General features: G+C 43.2%; 1 protein-coding gene and 1 pseudogene across 1 annotated transcript in view; one reads left to right on the top strand and one right to left on the bottom strand.

Moving 5' to 3' along the window:
- Positions 1-26,786, bottom strand: part of RASSF3 (Ras association domain family member 3) — a 67,198-nt gene that overhangs the window by 27,126 nt on the left and 13,286 nt on the right. The window lies entirely within an intron of this gene.
- LOC118536890 (fatty acid-binding protein 5 pseudogene) lies at positions 11,863-14,549 on the top strand (annotated as a pseudogene).

Here is a 26,786-nt window from a genome sequence, read left to right as displayed (position 1 = left end):
GTGCAAACTAATAATAACCAGCGGTAAGCCACTTATTTCCCAGGTGGACAGATCAATGGAGAAGAAAGCAAAAGCAGACACTTTCTGGGAATTTTCAGGAAGACTATGCAACTACCCCAGACCTTTGGGATGCCATCTAATCAGCCTTCGAAAAGCCCAATACCGTGTGCTTTAAGCGTGGTTAGGTGTCGCAGTCCCACGCAGAGCCAAGGCCTGGCTTCTGTCCCGCCAAACACTGAACTGCTTCCAAAAGAAAGTTCTTACTGCCAACTGTTATCAACAACCTCCCGTGACTTTTTGACTCATGTACTCTAGACCAACAAAAAGTGATCCCTTAACATTTTTCTTTCATGACTTTCTAAATCTCTTAATCTGCTTCTTGTCAGCAAAAAAAGATCATCCTAGAAAAACCTGCCCTCAGAGGGTCCCTGTTCAGAGTAACCGAGGAAACACACATGAAGCACTTTACAGTGTCAGGCTGCCTACCGTCATCATCATTACCACCACTCCTAGCAGCAGCATTTTTTTTTTAAAGATATTTTTCTTTTTAAGTAATCTCTACACCCAACACGGGGCTCGAACTTACGACCCCCAAGATCAAGAGTTGCGTGCTCCACCAACTAGGCCAGCCAGATGCCCCCTATTAGCAGCATTATTAAAGCCAGGGCCTTGGTGATATAATGTATGGTGATTAACATAATAAAAAAATTTTTTTTAATTTAAAAAAGCCAGTGCTTAACAGTAACATTAAATTAAAATCTAACATTAAAAATTAATGTTTTGGGGCACCTGGGTGGCTCAGTCGTTAAGCGTTTGCCTTCCGCTCAGGTCATGATCTCAGGGTCCTGGGATCAAGCCCCACATCGGGCTCCCTGCTCAGCGGGAAGCCTGCTTCTCCCTCTCCCACTCCCCCTGCTTGTGTTCCCTCTCTCGCTGTGTCTCTCTCTGTCAAATAAATAAAATCTTTAAAGGAAAAAAATAAATAAAAATTAATGTTTATCAACTGGGCAATCTGACTGACGGCTCTCAAAGTCAACATCAGGAGTGAATAAACTCTTCCTGACAGAAGCCAAATCAATCAGATTTAATTTTAACATCTACCTTGTGTTAGACACTTACACATATATTAATTCATTTAATCATCACAACCACCTTTTGGGATAGTAATAATTACTTCACATGTGAGAAAACAGAGACAAAGATCAGTCTCAACTTTTATGCAATGGCTGAGAAAGAGGCTGACATCCTAACCCAGAGCCATGCTAAACTTTCTACTGTACATCACTGCTTTTCTGATTTTAGAGGATAATTTAGCTCACAAAATACGATAACAAAGAACCAAGTCTCTTAATTCTGAGCTTCTTGATTTTTCTTTTTTTTAGGGAGGGGGATAGTTCTAATATTTTCAACAGACATCTATTTACTATTAAAACTCACTTAGCGGCACAGTCGGTTAAGTATCTGACTCTTGGTTTCAGCTCAGGTCGTGATCTCAGGGACCTGGGATAGCACCCCGCGTGGGGCTCCACGCACGGCAGGGAGTCTGCCTGAGATCCTTTATCCCTTTCCCTCTGCCCCTCCCCCTCATGCAGGCTCTCCCTCTCATAAATCTTTAAAAAAACAAAACTGATTTAGTGACCATTATTAAACTAGGGCAGACATAATGTATAAAGAACTGAAATAATTAGCAGTAGCCTTTCAATAAAGTTTTTTAAGTATTAATTTTTAATACCAGTAACAGAATCCATATTCTTTAAACTAAAAAGCATCACTGAGAAATGAGAAATTGAAGGTATAGATCACACAGAATAAGCTCACATCCCTGAATGGATTTCTATTATTTTCCAAATCTCATATTTAGCCGTTCAATAAGATATGGCTCAAGCTTAGAAAAAGTGCTGTTTTTGTTTTTCCATCAATCAGCATGCACCACACCTTTACTAGACTTATTATCCTCTTCTCTTTATCCAAGTACATTTTCAGAAACCTGACTATGCTTTGAGAATGTGTTTCTTCCTTCTGCCTACTGTTTCAATAGATAGTAACACAAGATGGTCTTTGTTACATACATTAACCATGGTTCCTGCCTTAAAATCTATTCCTCCAAATGGCCGCAGGGGTTCAAGAGGGGAAAAAAGAGAAGATGAGAGATCTGGAGAAAGAAGTGACCAGTGCGGGAAACTGGGGCAAGGAGGGTCCACATTATGTCTGTGCTCCAAATGTGACACCTACATACTTACTGCTTCCTAACACTGGGAAATTTTTCCAAGAAAGTGGCCCCTCTGGTTTCTATTTAAAACTTTTCAGTTTTATAACAAAAGACAGAGAATAGCTAAACAGCATTAACATATAAGAGCTAAAATTTATTGAATGCTTGACACTATTCCAAGCACTTTCCGTGATATATCCAAAGACCACATGTACACATACCTCTCAAACCCTTTGTTACTGGAGCCTGCATTCCCAGCCAGGCAAGATCAGAACCCACCTCCTCCCAGAACCATGCCAGGAACAACAAAGAAGTTCCACTTCCAGAAAGGGGCAAGTTTTGGCCTCCAATTGGAGCATAAAGACCCATTACACATGGAAACAACATGCAGCTACATTACAGGTTAAGTAACTCCATACTTCCTCTCCCACAACACACACACACACACACACACACACACACACACTCTCTCTCTCTCTCTCTCTCTTCCATGCTTTTTTACTCTTTTCTCCTTAGAACCCACCACTACTTAAAGTATCATATATATTAGGCATTGATCTTATTACTGCCTCCTCCATAAGAATCTGAGCTCCCCATGGACAGGGGTATTTCTTTCCCCCATTTGGTGCCCGGTACCTAGAGCAAAGCCTGGCCTACAGGTGGTATTCAACAAACATTTCTGAATGAAAGAAACAGGTTTTGCTGGGCATAACATCAATAGAGAGAACACTTTAAAAAAAAAAATATTTTATTTATTTATTTATTTGAGGGAGAGAAAGAGAGCACAAGTGGGGTGAGGGGCAGAGGAAGAAGCAGACTCCCCGCCGAGCAGGGATTCCCAATGTGGGGCTCGATCCCGTGACTCCGGGACCACGACCCGAGTCAAAGGCAGACGCTCAACCTACTGAGCCACCCAGGCACCCTGAGAGAACACTTTCTGAAAGCCTGCTATGCATCCGGTAAATCGTGTATAATTTTATCTAAGAAACGTTATTACCCTTGCACAGGAGAAACCGAGTTGAACCTGTCTGTCATGGCTACAATTCCACTGAGTAGTGGGGCCAGAATCTGAACCCAATGGTCTCCCACAGGAGGGCTCTTCCCCTATACAGAAAGCCTTCCGATTGCCAAGCCCCATACTTAGAAACAAACCCTAAGAACAGATGTTCACAAGTAGAGGGTTGCTGCAGTATGTTCTGTTGACTTTAATTTTTGTTTTTGTTTTTTTAAGATCTTTAAGTAATCTCTACACCCAATGTGGGGCTCAAACTCACAACCCTGAGACCAAGAGTAGCATGCTCCAGCGACTGAGCCAGTCAGGCACCCTTACTGGCTTTAATGTTTAACAAATGCAAAGTAAGGGGCGCCTGGGTGGCTCAGTCGTTAAGCGTTTGCCTTCAGCTCAGGTCAGGATCCCAGGGTCCTGGGATCGAGCCCCACATCGGTCTCCCCGCTCGGCGGGAAGCCTGCTTCTCCCTCTCCCACTCCCCCTGCTTGTGTCCCCTCTCTCGCTGTGTCTCTGTCAAATAAATAAATAAAATCTTAAAAAAAAAAAAAATGCTAAGTAAAGCTCCTTGTGCACCCATGAAAAAGACAGGAAGCTGATGGGGTGAGGCTAGGTGACTGCCTCCCAAATCCTCCACATTCAAGAGACCAGAGAGGAGGTAGGAAAAGGACAGTGGGGTCTCTGACAAGTTGTTCACAAATGTGTCATACAAGCAGAAAGGATGGCTAGTCTGGATAAAAGCAAACCAGCAGGGATGAAGCTTCCTCAAAACAACCAAAAATTATCCTGAAACAGACTGCCTGAAAGGAAGAGATTTTCCAGAAACATCTCCAGTTTTTTCTAACTTCCAAGTATTGTGCATTGAGTACGTATTATCTTAGTCACTGGGGAAAATTTACTTTAAAAAGAAATTTCCCTGCATTTAAAAGATAAAACAAATGACAGTTTCACCACCTATTTAAAATAAGAAAAGATGTACGACCTACTCCTTAAAGGTAGAGAAATCAGATTAATGACCTAGTGGTAACCTTACTTATGAAATACAAAGTTGCATTTGTTCCTAACAGCACCTAGCCAGGTTTTAGACAACACTTTTCTTATAATACAAGCCAACATAAACTTCTGTGTTCATACCCTTAGACACAATGAGATAGCTCTTTAATAATTTCCTTTTAAATGCCTATTACAGGGGTGCCTGGGTGACTCAGTCAGTTAAGCATCTGCCGTTGGCTCAGGTCATGATCCCGGGGTCCTGGGTTTGGGGCCCCGTGTTGGGCTCCCTGCTTAGCAGGGACTCCGCTTCTCTGTCTCCCTCTGCTGCTCCCCCTGCTTGTGCTCTCTCACTGTCTCTGTCAAATGAATAAAATCTTTAAAAATAAATCAATAAATAAATGCCTATTACAACAGCTTCTTAATGTAACTGCTGAATGATAATGAAATTAGGAAGTAGAAAGAAATACCGCTTTTAGTGTAATTATTTTCTAGTGTCCCTTTTCGGGGGGGGGGGGAGGCGCCCAGGATTTGCTTCCAGAAACAATGTTAATAATTCTTAATCCTTAGCATTCTTCTACATTTTCTTTCAAATTTGCAAAATAAAAAAAATATATTTGCTCTATTTCAAATAGGTGAAACGTTCCCCCCCACCACCACCGATGTGGAAAAGTGACAGGGAAACAGACTGATTTATTGTAAAATTCGCAAACAAATCAAATCAAAATAAGGTACTCCACAAAAACTGATCCCTCCCTTATCCTAAAGTGAATTTCAAGTGGGCTTACGACACAGTCTCAGAATTCAGCACAAGAGCTAGGGACCCAGTTTTTCTAAGCTTGTCCACTTTGCTTTGACTACTTCATTACTGAGAGAGTGACCACAGTTGGGGTTTAACTTAGGAGAAACTAATCTTATCAGGAAATTACTTTGTATTTCAAACTGTTCCAAAAATATCACATCCTTGCCTCACTTCACCTCTCCACCACCCTCCCTCACCTCCTCCCCCAGTAAAGAATTTATTTAACAGATGAACACTGCCTCTGAGAATAAGCTCTCCCTAAAAACATTAACACGTCTAAAATGTGCTCTGAAACCAGACTGTCCAAGCTCGTGGTCACTGACCCATTGGACTTTCAGGCTTCCCTTTCATAATCTGTTATTTTCAATTACTTATATATTACTCTGTGCTACAACAGAATGTTTGCATCCTCCCAAAATTTGTATGTTGAAGTGCTAATCCCCAGGGAGATGGTATTTGGTGGCAGGGGCCTGTGGGAGGTGATCAGGTCCTGAGGGATTAGAACCCTCAGAAAAGGGACTCCAGAGAGCTCCTTCACCCCCTCCCCCACCACGCGAGGACACAGCAAAATGCTGCTGTGAGCCAGGAAGCAGGCCCCCACCAGAACTCCCAGTCTGCCGGGCCCCTGGTCCTGGACTTCCAACACTCTAGAACTGTGAGAAGTAAACTCCTGTGGTTTATATGCCACCTCGTCTATGGTATTTTGTTACAAGACACTCTGTAAACACGTTTTGTCTCCTGTTTGTATTCTGGTGTCCTTCCCTGGCCAGTCCATCAGTTCCTTGAGGAACCAGCTAGCTGTGTGTTTGCTTTCTGTTGCCTCAGGAAACAGGAGCCACCAGATCGTTTGCCTCATCCTCATGCTGGTGGCTCCTCACAGAAAGTTCCTAGCTCCTCTGGCACCATGAGGATTTCTTTCTTTCCGTGAAGAATTTTCAGGCTATAAACAACTCTTACTCTTTTACAGGCACTGTCTTTTTAAAGAGTGCATCTGTGAGTATCAAATTTCAGCCATGTATTGATTTTAGTACTTTAAATTCGGTTTCCAGACATTTCACGGTCACCCCCGCCCCCAAACACTACCTAAATAGTGCCACCCACACTCACTACACCACAGATGAGCACTATGCAATATGACACTTTTAAAAAGCACATGCATCTCTCCCAACCTCCCTCAGGATTCTCAACGCCTTGGGGCACACTTTCATCTTTCTCCAGTGCAGAGCTCAATTTCTGGGACAAAGGAGATGCTCCACGAAGGACAGGTGGAAGGATCAGAAGGAAGGTACACCGTTTGGAGACCTCACTGAGCATCTGCTTTGTTCCTCATACACACTCAGGACAGTAGCAGAAACTAGGCCATTGAAACCAGTGCCCACTCTGGTAAAGAATCCAGACCCTGTGTCCCACCCCCTTAGAGTGATTTTACTTTTTTTTTTTTTTTTTTAAGTAGGCTCTATGCCCAGTGTGGAGTCCGACACCAGGCTTGAACTCAAAACCCTGAGATCAAAACCTGAGCCGAGATCAAAAGATGGAGGCTCAACCAACTGGGCCACCCAGGGGTCCCTCCAGTGATTTTACTCTTAACGGAGTTCTTTTGTGTGTGTGTTTAAATATATATAACATAGAATTTAACATTTCACCCATTTTTAATGGTTTTTTTTAAAAAGATTTATTTATTTATTTGAGAGAGAGAGCATGAGCAGGAGGGGCAGAGGGAGAAGAGGAGAGAATCTCAAGCAGATTCTATGTGGTGCGTGGAGCCTGACGCAGGGCTCAGTCTCACGACCCTGCGAGCCCGACCTAAGCCAAAACCAAGAGTCAGATGCTGAACCAGCTGTGCCACCCAGGTGCCCCTATTATATATATATATTTTTTAAGTAAGTTCTACACCCAACATGGAGCTTGAACTCATGACCCTGAGACCAAGAGTCACACGCTCTACTGACTGAACCGGCCAGGCTCCCCACATTTTACCCATTTTTAAGTGTATAGTTCATTGGCATTAAGTACAATTCACACAGTTGTGCAACCATTCCCAACATCCATCTCCAGAATGTTTTCACCTTCCCTGACTGAAACTCTATCTGTTCAACAACATCTCCCCATTTCCTCTCCCTCAGCCTCTGACAACCACCATTCCACTTTAGCTCTATGAATCGGACTACTCTAGGCAGCTCTCGTAAATGGAATCCTACATTTGTCCTTTTGTGACTGAGCTTAATGTCGTTAAGGTTCATCCACATTGTAGCATGTGTCAGAATTTTACTTTAGACAACTACTTTGTTGACAACCTGGAATGGTCCATAAACTAAAGGACCAATATCAGGAAATCCCAGATTTTCCATCAGGCATGTTTGCGTGATTCTCTGATCACTTCTTTGCCTGAATGAGCCCGCAGCCTGATTTTTCTTATCTCTGGGCTTACGGACGCACGCTTGTGTAAACAACTTTCACTGCACAAACTCAGGGCCACTCAGCATTTCCCCACCACCAGAAGATAAGAGTGTTTAATGTTCTTTATCTTTCATTTCAACTACTTTGGGAGATCTGGAGAATGGAAAAAGGAAGGCAGGAAATCACAAGCAATTCTGGAATCTTCTTTGCACTAAAAATTCATTAATAAGATCTCTTTTGCCATAAAATTCACCCCTGTGAGGCATACAAGTCAGTGGTTTTAGTATACGCACAATGTATACAAACGTCCCCAAGATCTAAGTTCACAGTATTCTCAGACCCAGGGAAAAAACCCTGTCCCCATTAGTACCTGGAGCCTACTCGTTCCCATTATGCCACCTCTAAGTTTCTATCTAATGAAGTCTTACATTCCAGGAGCACCTGGCTGGCTCCATCAGTGGAGCATGTGACTCTTGATCTCAGGGTTGTGGGTTCAAGCCCCACACTGGGTGTAGAGATTACTTTAAAATAAAATCTTGGGGGGGGCGGCACCTGGGTGGCTCAGTGGGGCGCCTGGGTGGCTCAGTCGTTAAGCGTCTGCCTTCGGCTCAGGTCATGATCCCAGGGTCCTGGAATCGAGTCCCGCATCGGGCTCCCTGCTCGGCGGGAAGCCTGCTTCTCCCTCCCCCGCTCCCCCTTCTTGTGTTCCCTCTCTCGCTGTGTTTCTCTCTGTCAAATAAATAAAATCTTTGAAAAAAATAAATGAATAAAATAAAATAAAATCTTGGGGGGCGACTGGGTGGCTCAGTCATTAAGCGTCTGCCTTCAGCTCAGGTCATGATCCCAGGGTCCTGGGATCGAGCCCCACGTCGGGCTCCCTGCTTATCGGGAAGCCTGCTTTTCCCTCTCCCACTCCCCCTGCTTGTTCCCTCTTTCAGTGTCTCTGTCGAAAAATAAAATCTTGAGAGTGTGTGTGTGTGTGTATATGTATATATATATATATATATTTGACTAGTGGCCAGATTATTGTGCCAAGGTAGAAATTACTCCTCCCAGCGCTACTAAATTGATTTTAGTGGGAGTCAGAATGGAGAAAACGGAGGGAGAACTGGCAAATCTGACACTAGAGCAATAATACCCTTCTCCAAAAGGAATTTGCTCTTGATCCAGAGAAGCACCACTAACAACTGCTCTCTACCGACTTGGTGATCCTTGAGAGCAACCCTGAGTTGGGAATCCACGGTCATCATCCTCAGACATCGTTCCATAGATACGCTACTGACTGGTTACTGAAGATACCAAGACTTTAGAGAGAATTACGCTGAGAATTATATACTGAAACAAACAGTTTTCCAAGGACTAAGCCATTAGATAGGAAGTATGTGATTACTGTAGGTGAACCTGACATAATCCCATCACATATTCAAAGGAACTCTCCTAAAGTTAAAAGGGAGCAAAAGACAACCCTAAATGAAAAGAAGTCCCCAAATCTGAGGTCTGTGCAAGCACTGGCTGGGCAAATAAATTAATCTGTTTCTTCTACAAAACAGATATAATGCCTGTAAAGTCTTGGTCCTAGAGTATGTTTAAAAAAAAAAAAAAAAAAAATACACCTGCCACGAAGCAAGCACTCTGCTTATGACATACACTGAAAGATACAGAAAGTTTAAAAACAATGCCTTTAAAGAAGTCACAGACCTGGTTCTACAAAGCAAAACAAAAATGTCATCTATTTGGAAAATTACATTATTCAAGAAACCTTAGGATTACAATGTTTATTTTGCCATTAGCACCTCAGCTCTTTAATCTGTAGCTCCAATACCACCCCTCTTCAGCCCTATGCAAAAAGGCAATTGCCGATACACTGAAAAGCAGGATAATCTAATATCTAACCACCAACTAGTGTGTTACAAATTTCAAGCTGCTGCCTTAGCACTTCCAATAATTCAGAAAGAATACTTGGGGACCTCTGGCTGGTTCACTAGGTGGTACACGCGACTCTCGGTCTCAGGGTTATGAGTTCAAGCCCCACACTGGGTGTAGAGATTACTTAAAACCAAAATCTTAAAAAAAAAAAAAAGGTTTGACAATTTATACGTAACAATCATCAAGTCCACAATTAAACATTAAAGGACAGCTTAAAATAATATTTTGGGGCACCTGGGTGGCTCAGATGGTTAAGCGTCTGCCTTCAGCTCAGGTCATGATCCCAGGGTTCTGGGATCAAGCCCCACATTGGGCTCCTGGCTCAGTGGGGAGCCTGCTTCTCCCTCTCCCTCGTAGCTCCCCCTGCTTATGCTCTGTGTCAAATAAGTAAATAAAAAATCTTTAAGAAAAGGGAGGGTAAATAAAAAATAAAGAAGGGGGGGCAAAAATTCAGCCATAAAACCTTACATGCCCAAGTCATATAATTTATAGGACAGTGTGACTAAAGTAAATATTCAGGGCAGGGACTTTCCAAAGAGTGTGATACACTGTAAGCAAATATGTGTAAGAATCAATTGGAAACATCCAAAACAAAATCAATAGGAAACATCCAAAACAAATCCAAAACTTTGGTGCAAGTTTAGTACAACTGCTTCTTTAAGTTTCAGGAAAAGGCAAGACCCCTTAAAACTCCTTTCCTAGTAAACATCTCCTAGAGTGCAAAGGCAATTTTATTTTGGCAACTGAGGACAATTCATGAGTCAAGTATTGATTAAATATTTGAGGGGCGCCTGGGTGGTTCAGTCAGCTAAGCATCTGCCTTCGGCTCAGGTTATGATCTCAGGGTCCTGGGATCGAGCCCCACACTGGGCTCTCTGCTCTGTGGGGAGTCTGCTTCTCCCTCTCCCTCTGCTGCTCCCCCTGCTTGTGCTCTCTCACTCGCTCTCTCTCAAATAAGTAAATAAAATCTTTAAAAAATATATTCGAATTTGTTCTTATCTGTCAGATTAGAACTGAACACATTACGGGAGTCATGAGATGGGGACATCAAGGCAAGGCTTCCTCAGCAGGGCTCTGAGGCTCTGCTTCCTCTTCTGCTTGCAGAGGATCAGGGAGGGTGGGCCAGACAAAAGTTAAGATCCATAGGCTCAAAGAAGAGAATGAATCCCAGATGAATTAAAGGTATATATAAGGTCTACACTTGTGATCCCTCCACTCCACCTCAAAAAATGCTTAAGTATCTTATCTATATAACGAGAGAGGAATAAATGGTCCCTCTCTATTTAGCGCCGGTCAAAATGCCTAATTTGGGGAATGTCTTATTTGAAGAGCAATAGTGGAAAGAGGAACATTTTAAAGAGGATCACAACAAAAGCTACACAGAGTAGTAAGCCCTGGGGAGCACGGGAAAGAGAAACTGGGCAGTTGTGAAAACCGTCGTCATAACCATAAGGAGCATCACATGTAGGGTAGACTAGCCTGGGCTCCTTGCAAGGCCCACTCTGGGACAGCTATCCACAGAGACGGTTTGGCTTATTCCACCGAAAAGCTTTTGCTGATCTTCAAACTGGTCCCAAAACGGCTGCCTGGGAAGCTGGCAAGCTGCCTGTTGGGGCAGTGTTTAAGCAGGGACGCCATGACCACTTTAGAAACGAACCCCTTGGGACAATTGAACACTGCTCTCTTGCCTACCCAGATAGCAAGATTTCGGTCTTCTGACTCTCCTGTCCGTGGGATGGGCGTGTGTCCTAGAGGGGAGCCCAAGACCCACTTCCCTCACTGACTGCCCCTGCAGCATGGGAGGGAAAGCACATTAGGATAAACAGAGGTGTTTTCAAAAATCCAAGCGGCTGCCGTGACCCCAGAAGCACTGCTCAAAGCTCCTAGGCAGGCCCACCCAGTACATTTCCAAGAGTCTTACGAGCAATCCTGACACCGACCGTTGGTGAACCCCACTACTCCAGGGCTCTAGCCAGAAGCCTTGGTCCACTCCCACAGCTACAACCAGTTTTGTTTTCTCCACCCCACCTCTTCCTCCTGACCCTGAGCGCCGTACGGCTGACATCCCTACAATGCCATACCACTGCCCGATGAATCTTTCCAAAGCGGTAAATATCTCAAAGGCTTCATGGCCAGACATTCAAGAAAGCACCGCCTTGACCTGGTCCAGGTCTGGGCGCCAAGTTTATGCCTGCCATCCATCTCGCGCATGCGTCAAACACAAGTATCTGTGGGGAGCACAGACTCCACCCCACCCCTACCCAACCTCTGGCACCCACGTGTCTGAGGTCCAGGCACTTTTCAAAGTACCGGTCTCATTCCTTCTTCTACACAAAGCCTGGTACCAGCGTATCAAGACTTTTCCTCTGCACTTTCTAGATCATGGCCAGCCATATGCATTTCTCCTGGGTACCTCGTACAGCACTCTTGAAATCTGTACTTATTTCCCACTTACTCTGTTTTATACTCCTAGGAGGACCAAAAAACAATTAACCCTGTGAATAAAACAAATATGGGCTTCGTTTATGTTCGATGAATGATAAATCACGTGTGGGTGAATCACAGGACATTACACCGGGCAAAAGATGCCAGCTGCAGAAAGAGTACCTACTATTTCATTTCTATGAAGTTCAAGATGAAGCAAAGTTCATTTATAGTAACCAAAATCAGAATAGTGGTTCAAGCCGAAAGGTGAAAAGATTACTGATTAGGAACGGACACAAAAGTGCTCGCTTTAGCAGCACATATACTTGGGGAAAAAGGGGGGGGCATGGACACAAAAGAACCTTTTGGGGTCCCGAAATGTACTGTATTTTGAGCGGGGGGGGGCAAGAAAGTGAGAGAAAGAGAACCTTTTTAAGCTATGCAGTTAAGATTTCCACATTTTACTTATTCTAGTTATACCTCAATTTTCAAAATTCAAATATCTACATAAATAAAGATGAAGATTCTGTGTCTGAAGATAAAATATGCTCCATTCTTAACCTCAGGAACAAAATATTTTTTCCTTTTTTTGTTAAGAGATTTCACTTAATAAAACCTATACCTAAAGCACATAAAAAGTTTCAAAATGAAAAAATTTTTTAAAGAAAGGCTAACTTCATCTGTAATGTACTGTCCTGTAAATGAAAGTGGATAACAAGGCCTATCTCACAGGGTTGCTGGGACGATAATCAACTGAGGTAATGTAATAAAGCACTTAATACAGTACCGACTGATCAATATAGCACATACTCATCACTTTATGGGTTTGCCATAATTCTCTGTCCAATTTCCTTCAATCTCTTTCAGCCCAATCCTCAAAAATTCTCAGCCCACCAGGCATTTGATATTAGTAGAATAAACCTAGAAGCTCCCTCAAAGCATGCAAACCATCAACAATTCCCACCTGATTCCTTAAGAAAAAACCCAAGCTGTCGAGGCCATCCTTCTTATACCGGGGGGTCCATACAAACCTCTGGGCACGCCGAGGTGCACCGAAGGTCATCAGGATCAATATGGCATATATACCTGAGGTGGGCTTACTTAAAACATTTGCGAAGAGAACACACAACACTGCTGAGAACTTTAAGCTCCAGCTGTGGGCACTGCAGGTGTGGTTCGCTGGCCCTCACTCCTCCTGACCCACTCATGGACTCTCTCGCTCTCCCCACCTTCACTGCAGAACAGTTTTAACAGCACGGGCACCGGGAATTTAGAATATTCCTGGCTTTCTACCTTAGAAACCTCTAATCAAGGTACACCTGGCTTTTTATGCAATTTTAACTGATGATGGCTTCGGCTATTTCCTTGAATTAGCAACACCTACTCTGTCTGGCTTACTAACCCTGCAAAGCAAAATATTTATTTTCAGTAATGTCGACATGCAAAGAATCCAAAGAACAGGAAACTACAGTTAAGAAAAACAAAATACCACAATAAGATTAACAAACTATATGCAATTTGAAGGATACCCTTAGGAAATTGCCACTGTAAAAAAGAGTATTTTGGACACAAGTGTATGCATGCCACCGTGAATCTTAACTTTATTTAAATAATTAGTCAATCAAGGGGAACAAATGAAACTCTAAGATAAAGTAAAAAATCAAATTGCCCTTTTTAGGATTAACCTGCCAGGAACCTCTGGGTGTTTTTACCCACAGACACCAGAATAAAATCATACGCAAATTTTTTTCTATTACAAAAGAAAAACGACAATTACAGGAGAAAGAAAAACAAAGAAGTCAAATGAGATTATTCTATCACCCAGAGAGATAAATCCTTTGGGGTTTTTTTCTATTCTTGTACTTAAACTATACATGCAGTTTTAAAAATCGTTTCCAGTTAAAAAATTTTGTGAATATCTGTGTACCGAATACTGTAACAATAGCTAATGTTTGTTGGTCAAAGGGTACAAAGTTTCAGTTCTGTAGATGAGTTAAGTCTAGAGAGCTAATGTACAAGCATGACTATAGTTAATATTGTACTAAACACAGGAAATATGCTACAACAGATTTCAGGTTGCCCTCATTACAAAAATAATGGTCATGAGGAAATGACATGTTAATTAGCTTGACTGTAATAATCAGTTCACTGTGGATATCAAGTCATGTTGTAGATAAACATAAAGAAATTTTTTTAGATAAAGCAGCCCTGGGCGCCGGCGGGTCGGAAGCCACGCTCCCGACGCCCCACTCTGCTGTGCTCGCTAGGCCCACCGGCCCGCGCCCACCACGGCCACGGTTCAGCAGCTGGTAGGAAGATGGTGCTCAGTGGAAAGCAAAGGCTTTGACGAATACATGAAGGAAGCAGGAGTGGGAATGGCTCTGCGAAAAGTGGGTGCAATGGCCAAACCAGATTGGACCATCTCTTCTGACGGCAAAAACCTCACCATAAAAACTGAGAGCACTTTGAAAACAACACAGTTTTCATGTAACCTGGGAGAGGTTTGAAGAAACTACAGCTGATGGCAGAAAAACTCAGACTGTCTGCAACTTCACAGACGCACGCACGTTGGTTCAACATCAGGAATGGGATGGGAAGGAAAGCACAATCACAGGAAAATTGGAAAATGGGAAGTTAGTGGTGGAATGTGTCATGAATAATGTCACCTGTACTCGGGTCTATGAAAAAGTAGAGTAAAAATTCCATCATCATTTCGGACAGGAATTAGCTGTGAGGATGAACAAGCTCAGTTCAATGAGCAAATCTCCATACTGCTTTTTTTTTTCATTACTGTGTTCAATTTATCTTTATCTTTATCTTTACAGGCATCTATTTCAAAGTGTTGATTTAATTAGGATCATCCCTTTGTGGTTAGTAAATTTGTGCTATGCCAAAAAAAAAAATTTTTTTAAAGAATTTATCTGTCAGACAGACACAGACAACACTGTTCTCCCTCTTACCTGCTTATCCTCCTCCTACTTCCACTAAGGACATGACACATGGCAGAACTTGTAGCCAAGGTCCATGTGAAGTAGTTCTCTTACTGATTCCTGCCAGAAGGAAATAAATGTTTGGAGAAACAACTAAACCATAATAGCAAATGGTTTTTGGATCTGACTGAAAAGAGAGCTATACAGAAGTTCTTTAAAAAGCCACGGGGGAAGGGGTGGCTGGGTGGCTCAGTTGCTTGTGTCCAACTCCTGATTTCAGCTCAGGTCATGATCTCAGGGTTGTGAGATCAAGCCCCTTGTCTGGCTCCTGCTTGGGATTCTCTCTCCCTCTCCACCCGTCCCTCCCCACCAACTTGTCAAAAGAATTTTTTAATTAATTTTAAAAAAGCCATGGAGGAAATATGAAGAAACTGATTAGTATCAGCGTAAAGCCAGTCCAACAAGTCTCTTGGAAACCACAAACCAAACCCAGGCAGCTTGAGGAAGACTATGTTAAGAAAACAGAACCCTCTTTCACCCAAAGGGAGCATGCCAGGTTACTTCAAAAAGATCCCCATCAGGATTTATGCCATTCTTGATTCATTCCATTCTGCTTGATCACTCTGAGATAGAATGAGGACTGCAGAAGAGATTTTCAGTACAGCACTGGGCCAAAATTACTAACACTGTGGCACATACTTGAAAATAGCTCAGAGAGTTAGCAGTTAAGGTACTCAAGCCCTTATGTTCTCATGACAAGAAAAAAAATTCTGTAACAAGGTGATTTGATGATCATTTTGGAACATGTACAGATACTGAATCATTTTGTACACCTGAAACTAATACGTGTCAATTACACGTCAATAAAAATGTTTAACCCCCCCCCACCAAGCCACACTGTGTAACTTCAGGTGAGCACAGATAACGAAAGAAATACAGTTCAGTAATTCTTTTTTTTATAGGCTTTCATTGTGATCCTAGGTGAAGATATAAAACCGTATCATTTAAATGGAACTGTACACAAATCACTAAAATTATAAATCAGTAACACATAATAAATATGACCTATTCTGTATTCCAAATTTTCCCCAAACCACACATTTCCATAGGTCCATTACGGTTTCAGGAAAATACTAACATACAAGTTAAAAATAATTAAATCCTCGGGCGCCTGGGTGGCTCAGTCGTTAAACGTCTGCCTTCGGCTCAGGTCATGATCCCAGGGTGCTGGGATCGAGCCCCGAGTCGGGCTCCCTGCTCCGCGGGAAGCCTGCTTCTCCCTCTCCCACTCCCCCTGCTTGTGTTCCCTCTCTCGCTGTGTCTCTGTCAAATAAATAAAAATATTTTTAAAAAATTATTAAATCCTCAAGCTGTCCAATTCAAAGATGGAACTGAAGAACCTGCCCAACCAACATGAAGATACACATTCCCTTCTCTATGACTAAGCAATTCCATTCCTGGGATTACAACCTACAGAAAGTCTCACACACACTTGAAGGAGACACATAAAGAAGTGTATCGCAGGGGTGCCTGGGTGGCTCAGTTGGTTAAGCGTCTGCCTTCGGCTCAGGTCATGGTCCCAGGGTCCTGGGATCGAGCCCCGCGTCGGGCTCCCTGCTCGGCAGGAGGCCTGCTTCTCCCTCTCCCTCTCCTCTCTCACTGTGTCTCTCTCTGTCAAATAAATAAAATCTTAAAAAAAAAAAGCGTATTGCAATGTCATTTGTAATAGGGAAAAATGGGAGGAAATATAAAATGTCCATCAACATAAAATGGACACACTATAGTGTTCAGCACTTAGAATGAACTGGAATAGCAAGAATCTCAACAACAAAGCTGAACAGAAGTGAGCTACAGAAGAAAACATGCAATGACACCACACCCACAAGTTTTAAAAAAACATGTAAAGTAACACTAACTATTGATGATTAATATTTACATAGACACCAGTAATAAAAGTATTAAATACATGGATGGCAATGATAAAAAAAAAGAACTGGAGGCGCCTGGGTGGCTCAGTTGGTTAAGCGTCTGCCTTCGGCTCAGGTCATGATCCGGAGTCCTGGGATCGAGTCCCCCATCGGGCTCCCTGCTCAGTGGGGAGCCTGCTTCCCCCCTGACCCTCTCCCCTCTCATGCTGTTTCTCTCTCTCTCGCTCTCTCACTCTCCAATAAATAAAATCTTTAAAAAAAAAAAAAAAAGAACTGGAGAGATAGGGAATGGGAGAGAAAATGAGGCCAGGAAGACCCAGGGGCTTCAACTACATCCACAAAGTGTTATCTTTAAAGTTGGATGGTCAGGGGCACCTGGGTGGCTCAGTTGGTCAAGTGTCTGACTCTTGGTTTCGGCTCAGGTCATGATCTTGGTGTGGTGAGACTGAGCCCTGAGACTGGCTGGGCACTCAGTGCAGAGTCCACTTGGGATTTTCTCTCCCCCTCTTCCTCTGCCCCTCCCCCTATACATGTGCAGACGCACGCACACCCACTCACGGTCTCTCAAATAAAATCTTAAAAATAAATAAAGTTGGATGGTCCGCTATAAAGGCATTCACACTACTTTTACATAATTACTGTATTGTGAACTACTGTATACCTATGAGGCTCAGCACTCAGTACAGAGCTTGCTTGAGATTCTCTCTCTCCCTCTCCCTCTGCCCCTTCCCCCGTTCACCTGTGCATGCCCTCTCTTTCTCTCAATAAATACAATCTTTGAAAAAGTAAATGTCTGTTGATACCATAAAAGCAGGACTCTTCTACAGCACTACATCAAAGTGTAGGGCAGGCAGTTCAGAACCGAGAGGCAGGGGGTTAAGGGAGAACCTGAACCACCCATAGCTCTACACAAATTCTGAAGCACCCACCACATTGCTGCAACTTCCAAAGGATCTAAAAATTTTACTTCCCCCCCAAAAAAGGGGGGTGGAAATGCCTGGCTGGCTCAGTTGTAAGAGATGGAGACTCTTGATTTCCAGGTCATGACTTTGAGCCCCATGCTGGGTATACAGATTACGTAAATAAAAATAAAATTTAAGGGTGCCTGGGTGGCTCAGTCGTTAAGCATCTGCCTTCAGCTCAGGTCATGATCCCGGGGTCCTGGGATCCAGCCCCGCATCAGGCTCCCTGTTTGGCAAGAAGCCTGCTTCTCCCTCTCCCACTCCCCCTGCTTGTGTTCCCTCTCTCGCTGTCTCTGTCAAATAAATAAATAAAATCTTTTAAAAATATATAAATAAATAGAAAATAAATAAAACTTAAAAAAATAAGGACTTAACTTCTGTTTAGTTAACATTTCCACAGATCAGCAGTATTACTTGCTCCTACATTTTGGGAAGGAAAACAGAAAAATGTGTATTTTATGGCAGATCCAAAGTAAGGCTCTACAAACAAGTATTTAGCTAAATCCTGAAAACCACTTTAGTGTTTTGTTTTGTTTTTTAAATCCATCTCTGGACACTGCGTTAGAGTATCTGATTATTAGGTATCCATTGGTGCCAAACCTGGGGAATAAAATGCCATGATAGCACACTCGAGAGTATATTTCATCTTCAAAGACATTTCAAAAGTACAACCAGCTGGTTCCCATCAGTTTTCTCAAATCTCTTATCAAAAATAATAAACAAGGATTAAAAAAGAGATTTCAACCTAATAGGAAAAAAACTATCAAGATAAAAACACTTATATCGAAACTTTCTTCAATTTATTTTCTAACATCTTTTTGTCATTAATTTTTGAGCTATTTGGGAGGCACATCCACATTCTGGTCATCAAAGACTTCATTCTAAGAAAGTTAATAATATACTGAAATGGTCTGAGAAGTTGACTTTTTATAGTCCATATCCACATCAAGATTTATTTTTCTCCTGTTCCTTCAAATAAAATTTAACCACTTCCAAATCAAGGATGATGATCTCATGCTTCCAAATCGGTCTCTTGCAGAGATCTCTTTCCTGAACTTCAGACCCCTCATTCTAGTTGCCAACTGGATGCCACACAAATGTTCTGAAAATGTGCCTGAAATTGAACTGTGCCACGTCGCTAGACTGGCTTATCTCCCTCCTAGTTCCACAAGGGCGGTACCGTCCTCAGCGACCCCATCACCCCATACACATACCTACTTCCTCCCCTCTCTCCCCACCTGGTCAAACAGATGCCCACCTACCTAGTCAACTTCAGGAATCCTCACCTCTCCCAACACAACTGCCCCATTTCAAGCCCTAATGACCTTCACCCAAGTTACTTCAATAGCCTCCCAAACAATATCCCCGTCTCTGTCCAAACTCTGCCGTAAACTGCTATCCGCTGCAAAATCATTGATCTGACCTCATTACTTCTCCTTACATGGCTCCCCTTACCCAGAAAATAAAATCCAAAGATCTCAGCCTGGTAAGCAAGGCCCTTTGAGAGCCTGCTTCCTTTCCCAGCCTTTCACCACACCCACAGGTGTGTCCTTCCCCATCTGCTCCACCCACAACGTCACCTTGTCCTCCAGACCCACAAGACCCACCAGACTCACCACTCTCCTGCTAGTTTATTTTTCTATCTCCGTGCCTCTGGCTTTCTCTCCACACACCCGCACGCACACACATGCATATCCACCTGCTCGATCAGTGCCCATCTGCCACGACTCAAACTCCTAGTCACCACCACCTAGATCATGTACGTGTTTCCCAGACTTAACCCTTCCCCTCTTCTCCGAGAGGAGCCATCTTCTTTCTAAGCAGTCCTCCCCCACTTCCGGTCCAAACACCATCCCTTCTGCTGCCAAGACAGCCATCTCCTTCAAGGAGCCCTTGTCCCTCACCTATATCCTCTAATCCCCAACCACTTTCTTTCTACTCAAGTGTCTCATTTAAAAATGATGACAACAGGGGCACCTGGGTGGCTCAGTCGTTAAGCGTCTGCCTTTGGCTCAGGTCATGATCCTAGGGTCCTGGGATCGAGCCCCACATGGGGCTCCCTGCTCTGCGGGAAGCCTGCTTCTCCCTCTCCCACTCCCCCTGCTGTGTTCCCTCTCTCGCTGTGTCTCTCTGTCAAATAAATAAATAAAATCTTTAAAAAAATAAAAATAAAAATGATGACAACATGCCAACGACTCCCTCTATTCCATGGCCTCATTTTACGGCACAGTCCTTTCCTTTCCAGCCAAACCTTGGAGAGCAGTCTGCACTCACTTTCCTGTCTCCTCCACAGCTATTCACTCTTCCTCCCTCCGCAGTCAGACTGCCCCTCCAGTTCACTGAAGAGGAGCTCCTCAAGGTCTCCAGAGACTCCTACTGGCTCAACTTCAGTCCCTGGCTCCCTGGTTTTTCTGTATGCTACACCTGTCCTACTGACCAAGCCCCTGTTCCTGAGGCTGACTCCTCCCTGGGCTCCCAGGACACCACTCCCCTGGCTTTCTTCCCACCTCTCTAGCCACTCACTTTTATCTCTGGGGACACACCCTTCTTCTCTGCTTACCATTTAAATGCCACTGGGTCCTCCTCCTCCTCCCATGGCTTCAACAAATCCCAAAGCTCTCCCCCCAGATCAGGTCTACCTCCTCTATCTTATGGACAAGCCTGGGAAACTCTGATGCCCTACAGACAGCTCAAAAAAACTATACCCAGATTCATTCATTAATTATTTATTGACTGCCTGGAGTCAGTGGTTGTCTGAACTTATCCTCCCTCCCAAATCTCATTTTTCTTCTATATTCCCTTTCTTGGCAAGTGACCACATCACCTCCTGAGTCACCCAAGCCAAGAAACCCACAACTCATCCTTGTCCTCTTTCTCACCACCCCAATACCCACATCCAGAGTTACCAAATCCCCCCAATTCACCAATATCTTCAATCTGGCCCCTCTTCCACTTCATCCCCACTCTCACTGCCTTCATTCCACCTCAATCACCGGACAGCCACTGAGGCCTGGCTAGAACTCATTCCTGCAAGTTCTAATAGCCACAAAGAACAGGTCAGTATTTTGAAGCAGCTTTTTTAACTTTATGTGTCTACCTTTTCTGATGAATTAAATTATACAGCTGGGGGAATCTATTACTTTATAGTTCAGCCCATATACTCCCTTTTGATCACTGAAATTGTTAAAATCAATCAGTGCCTAAACGAATGTAATGCCTATATGTAAACTCAGAGATACTTCAAATAATGCTTACTGTTAACATACCAATGCACCATTTTAATTCACATAAACGATTCTGACACAATGCTCCTTTTCTGCAGCCAACATTTCAAATTAAAATGAACACAAGATGTGAGCAGCTACAAAATCTGCCATCCGTATTGTCACATCACACAATTTCCAAATCTAAAACGCCCCACAGAATTTCAGGGACACTAGGATGTACTTAATGAAAAGAACAGGAGTCACTAGAAAAATAATTTTTTGTGATTTCCATGACTAAAAACAAAACTTCCTATAGTTATGCATTTAAGCATGTTCCTTCTAGCTAATAGCAGAAAACCTCAGACTCTTCACATTAAAAGGAACCATTCCACCCAGTCCAAACCTTTAGAGTTACAGTTATGTTTTTCTAAATTTTCAGTAATCCCTCAAATGTTTAAAAGTCCGATTTTAAAGAAATATCTTTCCCTTTAGGGTCTTGCTGAAGTATCTCCTGAAGTCTGTATGACATTAGAAATAGATGAAAGTTCTAGGGCGCCTGGGTGGCTCAGTTGGTTAAGCGACTGCCTTCGGCTCAGGTCATGATCCTGGAGTCCCGGGATCGAGTCCCGCATCGGGCTCCCTGCTCAGCAGGGAGTCTGCTTCTCCCTCTGACCCTCCTCCCTCTCATGCTCTCTGTCTCTCATTCTCTCTCTCGCAAATAAATAAAATCTTAAAAAAATAGAAATAGATGAAAGTTCTAAATAAACTGCTCAGATTAAAAATAATTCATCTTGGGCACCTGGGTGGCTCAATCATTAAATGTCTGCCTTCAGCTCAGGTCATGATCCCAGAATCCTGGGATCGAGTCCCGCATAGGGCTCCCTGCTCAATGGAAGCCTGCTTCTCCCTCTCCCACTCCCCCTGCTTGTGTTCCCTCTCTCTCGGTCTCTCTTTGTCAAATAAATAAATAAAATCTTTAAAAATAATAATAATTCTTCTCAGGAAAGACAATGTCTCAATAATGAATAAAGTTAATCATCACACTCACAAATCATTCGATATGGCCTCTAGAAAGCAAAGAACCCTAGCCCTCAAGAGTTTTTATTCTTGTCAGAAAGGCAGTACTTAAATATACCTGTAGCAATCAAAGGACAAGACATTGTAAGAAATGAACCTTGAAATGGACATCCACGGATTAGTGAATGAAGAGGCTGAGTAAGGCACTCTACAAAGGGTGTGGGCAAAGGGATAGAAGCCTCACGTTTGGATATACTGAGTTAGACAACAGACTCTATGTTTTATAATAGAATTTAACTTGCTAAAAAAAATGTATTTGGAACATTTACCTGGCAACAGTAAATGCAGACCAACTGGAATAAAAGACACACTAGAAACAAAAGACAAAATTTAATCTTCCAAAGGAAATGAATACACTGTTCCTCACTCCCAAATGGGAATGTGCACCTGCCCACAAGCACTCATCCTTCAGGAAGCACAGCATAAGCACAGGACCCTCACATTCATCCTGCCCTGTTTTCCAGGAATGTGGCACTGCTGGTGGGCTCTTTCTTAAATAGTTCTTGACACTATGTTTCTAACTCCTGCAATATAGAAGTTCAGAACAATTAAGTGTTCCCTTTGGCTTGCACAAAACCCATTCTTATTGGCACTATATAGGGATGAATTCCATAAACCACCCAGGACCCCCTTGATTTCTTTCCCTCTTTAGGAAAAGAAATAATTCTACAGAGTCTCTGGGTGGCTCAGTTGGTTAAGCATCTGCCTTCGGCTCAAGTTATGATCCCAGGGTCCTGGGATCGAGCCCTGTGTCGGGTTCCCTGCTCAGCGGGGAGCCTGCTTCTCCCTCTCCCCAGATCTCTCTCTCAAGTAATAAAAATCTTAAAAAAAAAAAAAGAAAGAAAGAAAGAATTCTACATATTCTACTCATTTCTCAAACACCAATGACTAACCAATTCACTTAAGTTCAACCCCACCCAACCAGATATGACCTAATACAGCTGTTTCCAAACTCATTCGTTTGGCATTTCAATACATTTCACAGAATCCTTTTCAAGACTTTTATCACTTTTAAGACTTACCTTCCCTCCAATCAGAAATTCAGGTCTAGAATCAATTAATCATTAACTTCCAAAGTTACCTCTTAGGAACAAAGTACAGGCCTAGGACCCAGGTCTCCACATCCCCAGCCCAATAGATTTTCCATTTCACCTAAATGTCTCACTTTCACATGATACAGAATTTATTACCATTGTTTTATCATTACTCCCCCTGAAAGAAACATGTTTCACACCGCCTTCACCCAACTTCTTTTGCTTATGATTCTGACACAAATCTGATCAAATGAAAACCAGGTGGTCAATTAACAAATAAAGACAGGGCACCTGGCTGGCTCAGTGGAGCATGCGACCCTTGATCTCAGGGTCATGAGTTGGAGTTCCACATTAAGCGTGGAACCTACTTAATAAATTAATTAATAAATTAATAAATACCAGGGGCGCCTGGCAGGCTCAGCTGGCAGAGCATGTGACTCTTGACCTTGGGATTGTGAGTTCAAGTCCCACGCTGGGTGTAGAAATTACTTAAAATCTTTAAAAAAAAAAAAAAAAATTAACAGATCTCATTCTGTGCCCTGTGACAAGTACCACACTAACAATGAACATATAGTGGTGAACAAGACAGACATGTCTGCCCTCACAAAGCTCACAGGATAATCTGGAAGGCTTAGAACTACATTTACTCAAAGCCCCCGATGCATTCATTCAATGAGCTAGAATATCATCTTTCTCCAAAGCATCAGAGTGCTTCATACAATTCATTCATAAGGTAATCTAAACTTGCTGCTTAGATGTAAAATGTTCAGGTCCCCAAATACAAATCACTACCTTGCTGGGGCGTCTGGGTGGCTCAGTCGGTTAGGCCTCTGCCTTCGGCTCAGGTCATGATCCCAGGAGGCTGCTTCTCTCTCTGCCTGCTCTGCCTGCCACTCCCCCTGCTTGTGCCTTCTCCCTCTCTAATAAAATAAGTAAAATCTAAAAAAAAAACAAAGCAAAGCAAAAAAAAAAAACAAATCACTACCTTGCAGATAAAAACAGACATACATGAGCGAGATGGGGGATAAATTTTTTTTTTTTTTTTTTTAAGATTTTATTTATTTATTTGACAGAGAGAGACACAGCGAGAGAGGGAACACCAGCAGGGGGAGTGGGAGAGGGAGAAGCAGGCTTCCCGCCGAGCAGGAAGCCCGATGTGGGGCTCGATCCCAGGACCCTGGGACCATGACCCGAGCCGAAGGCAGACGCTTAACGACTGAGCCACCCAGGCGCCCCTAAATTTATTTTTCAATAACTATTTATCAAGTGTCACCTCCAATACTACCATAGGTTGAGAATTTAAAATCAATTTATAAAACAGTAAGTATTAAGAAAACAATTTTATAGTCTCTAAACACACTGGTGATGCAGTCATATTTGCAATTATGTAACAATTTATAACCTAGGAATACTTTCCACACACATTATCTTACTTAACCCCTCTATACTAACTGTTTTAAAGATTAACAAGCTGCGGGCGCCTGGGTGGCTCAGTTAAGTTAAGCATCTGCCTTCAGCTCAGGTCATGATCCCAGGGTCCTGGGATCCAGCCCCACATCCCTGCTCTTCCGGGAGTCTGAGTTGGACTTCCCACTCAGCAGGGAGTCTGCCTCTCCCTCTCCATCTGCCTCTCCCCCAGCTCATGTTCTCTTGTGAGCGCTCTATCACTCTCTTTTAAATAAAATACTTTAAAAAAAAAAAAAAAAAGATTAACAAGCTGATAACTCAAGAAGTTAAGGAACCTGTTCAAAGCTCCCAGAGTTTCAAAACCAAGATGATTTCCCAATTCTAGATCCCTAGATTCTTCTCCCAAATCACTTTCTTAGTAAAAGCTCCTAGCAAGTTGTTTTTAATAATGCTAATACTACTAGAATAGTTAACCTTTATTGAGCATGTACTCACATGCTAGTTAATGTCCCAAGATTTTTATACAAATAAGTGATAATATTTACATAGATCAGTAAAATTTACAGTTCAGCTAATTTACAATTCAGGTGATTAAAAATATTCACAGCAGCATTAAGAATATAAAGCCAGGGGCGCCTGGGTGGCTCATTTGTTTAAGCGACTGCCTTCGGCTCAGGTCATGATCCTGGAGTCCCGGGATCGAGTCCCGCATCGGGCTCCCTGCTCGGCGGGGAGTCTGCTTCTCCCTCTGACTCTCCCCCTCTCATGCTCTTTATCACTATCTCTCTCAATAAATAAATAAAAATCTTAAAAAAAAAGAATATAAAGCCAGCTTTAGACAACCAATTTACTGTAAGAAACACAACCAAAGGAAGGGGAGTTTGGGGACGGAGAGAGAAGAGCAAACCCCAAGAGGCTCTCGTGGTCCAAAGGAAGAGGCTTCCCACCAGATTCCAACACTCACGCCAGTTTTATGGAGCATACATGAACTCTGAAGAGTTCGCCAAACAGATCACGCGACTGACTCGCTGAGCATCTTTGATGCCTGTGTTCCAACGGCGCACCAGCGGGCTTGTTTCCAAACTGTGGCCGTGTGCAACACCGCTGACACACTGTGGGTGGGAGCGGGGTGGGGGGGCCTGGGAACACAGCCACAACGCGTGGAGGTGGGATTCGAATGACAGCCGCAGCTTCACCTCTGCAGGGAGTGACACAGTTCCCCTGCGTTACCTCATTGGATTTGAGCTCATGAAAACCAGAAACAAAACGGTGACTAAGTCTCTAAACAATGAGCGCAAGGTGATTGACACCTCCTGGAGGAAAAAGGAAAGCCCCCAGGAAGAAGCAAGATCTGTCACCAGGTCAAGCCGGCAGCCTTGAGAACTCTGCAGCCAGAGGCAGATAAGAGAGGGAGAACAGAGGGAGCTGAAAGACAAAGAAAAAAAAAACCCTTCGGTCTGTTAACCTATACATAAACCCTCAAGCAAAGAACCACATTTTCGGGCGCCTGGGTGGCTCAGTCGTTAAGCGTCTGCCTTCGGCTCAGGTCATGATCCCAGGGTCCTGGGATCAAGTCCCACATCGGGCTCCCTGCTCGGCAGGAAGCCTGCTTCTCCCTCTCCCACTCCCCCTGCTTGTGTTCCTGCTCTCGCTATGTCTCTCTCTGTCAAATAAATAAATAAAATCTTTAAAAAAAAAAAAAAAAAAGAACCACATTTTCACAGGCCTGATCATCCTCTTTCCACTGGGGTGGCTTGCTTTAAGGGAAAACAGAAGTTGGTGAAGACTTTGATAGGTGGCCTCCGGCTTGGTCAGGAGACAACAACCCCTTTACCAGAAAACAAAGGAACTACAGTGAGACTGAAAGTGGCTAAAAAAAAATAATAAGCCTACAGGAATGACTGAAGCTTCTTCCTGATCAAGGACAATGAGATTCCCAGTTCATTTTGGTCAATAAAACCAAGGAGACACACCCAATTTCCTGCCACCTTTCATTCTTTGGTGTCGAATCTCCCATCCGTGGTCAGTTCTCCACTCAGCCCTAAACTCAAATGACGTGCATGACCGTATACAGAAGAACCTTTTAAAAATAGCTAGTTTTTTTAAATTGCTAATATTTATTACAGATTATGTGCCAGGCATGCTGCTACTTTACAGACTGAGGCTTAAAGAGGTGCAAAGCCTTGCCCAAAACACCGGCTGGCTAGCCCTGATTTAAACCCAGGCTGCCTTACAGAGCTGCCTGTCAACAGTCAAGAACACACCCCTTCTTGGCCCTAACAAAATCCAGTTCCCTTTTTTTTTTTTTTTTTAAATAGCCCTCACCTCAAAAGATCAAGATCCACTGTTAATTAAAACTGCACAGTCCGGGGCGCCTGGGTGGCTCAGATGGTTAAACGTCTGCCTTCGGCTCAGGTCATGATCTCAGGGTCCTGGGATCGAGTCCCACATCGGGCTCCCTGCTCCTTGGGAGCCTGCTTCTCCCTCT

The sequence above is a fragment of the Halichoerus grypus genome, chromosome 6, assembly GCF_964656455.1.
Source record: "Halichoerus grypus chromosome 6, mHalGry1.hap1.1, whole genome shotgun sequence".
NCBI classification, from domain to species: Eukaryota; Metazoa; Chordata; class Mammalia; order Carnivora; family Phocidae; genus Halichoerus; species Halichoerus grypus.
The sequence above is the reverse complement of the archived record's forward strand: the minus strand, read 5'-3'. Positions and strand labels throughout refer to the sequence as shown.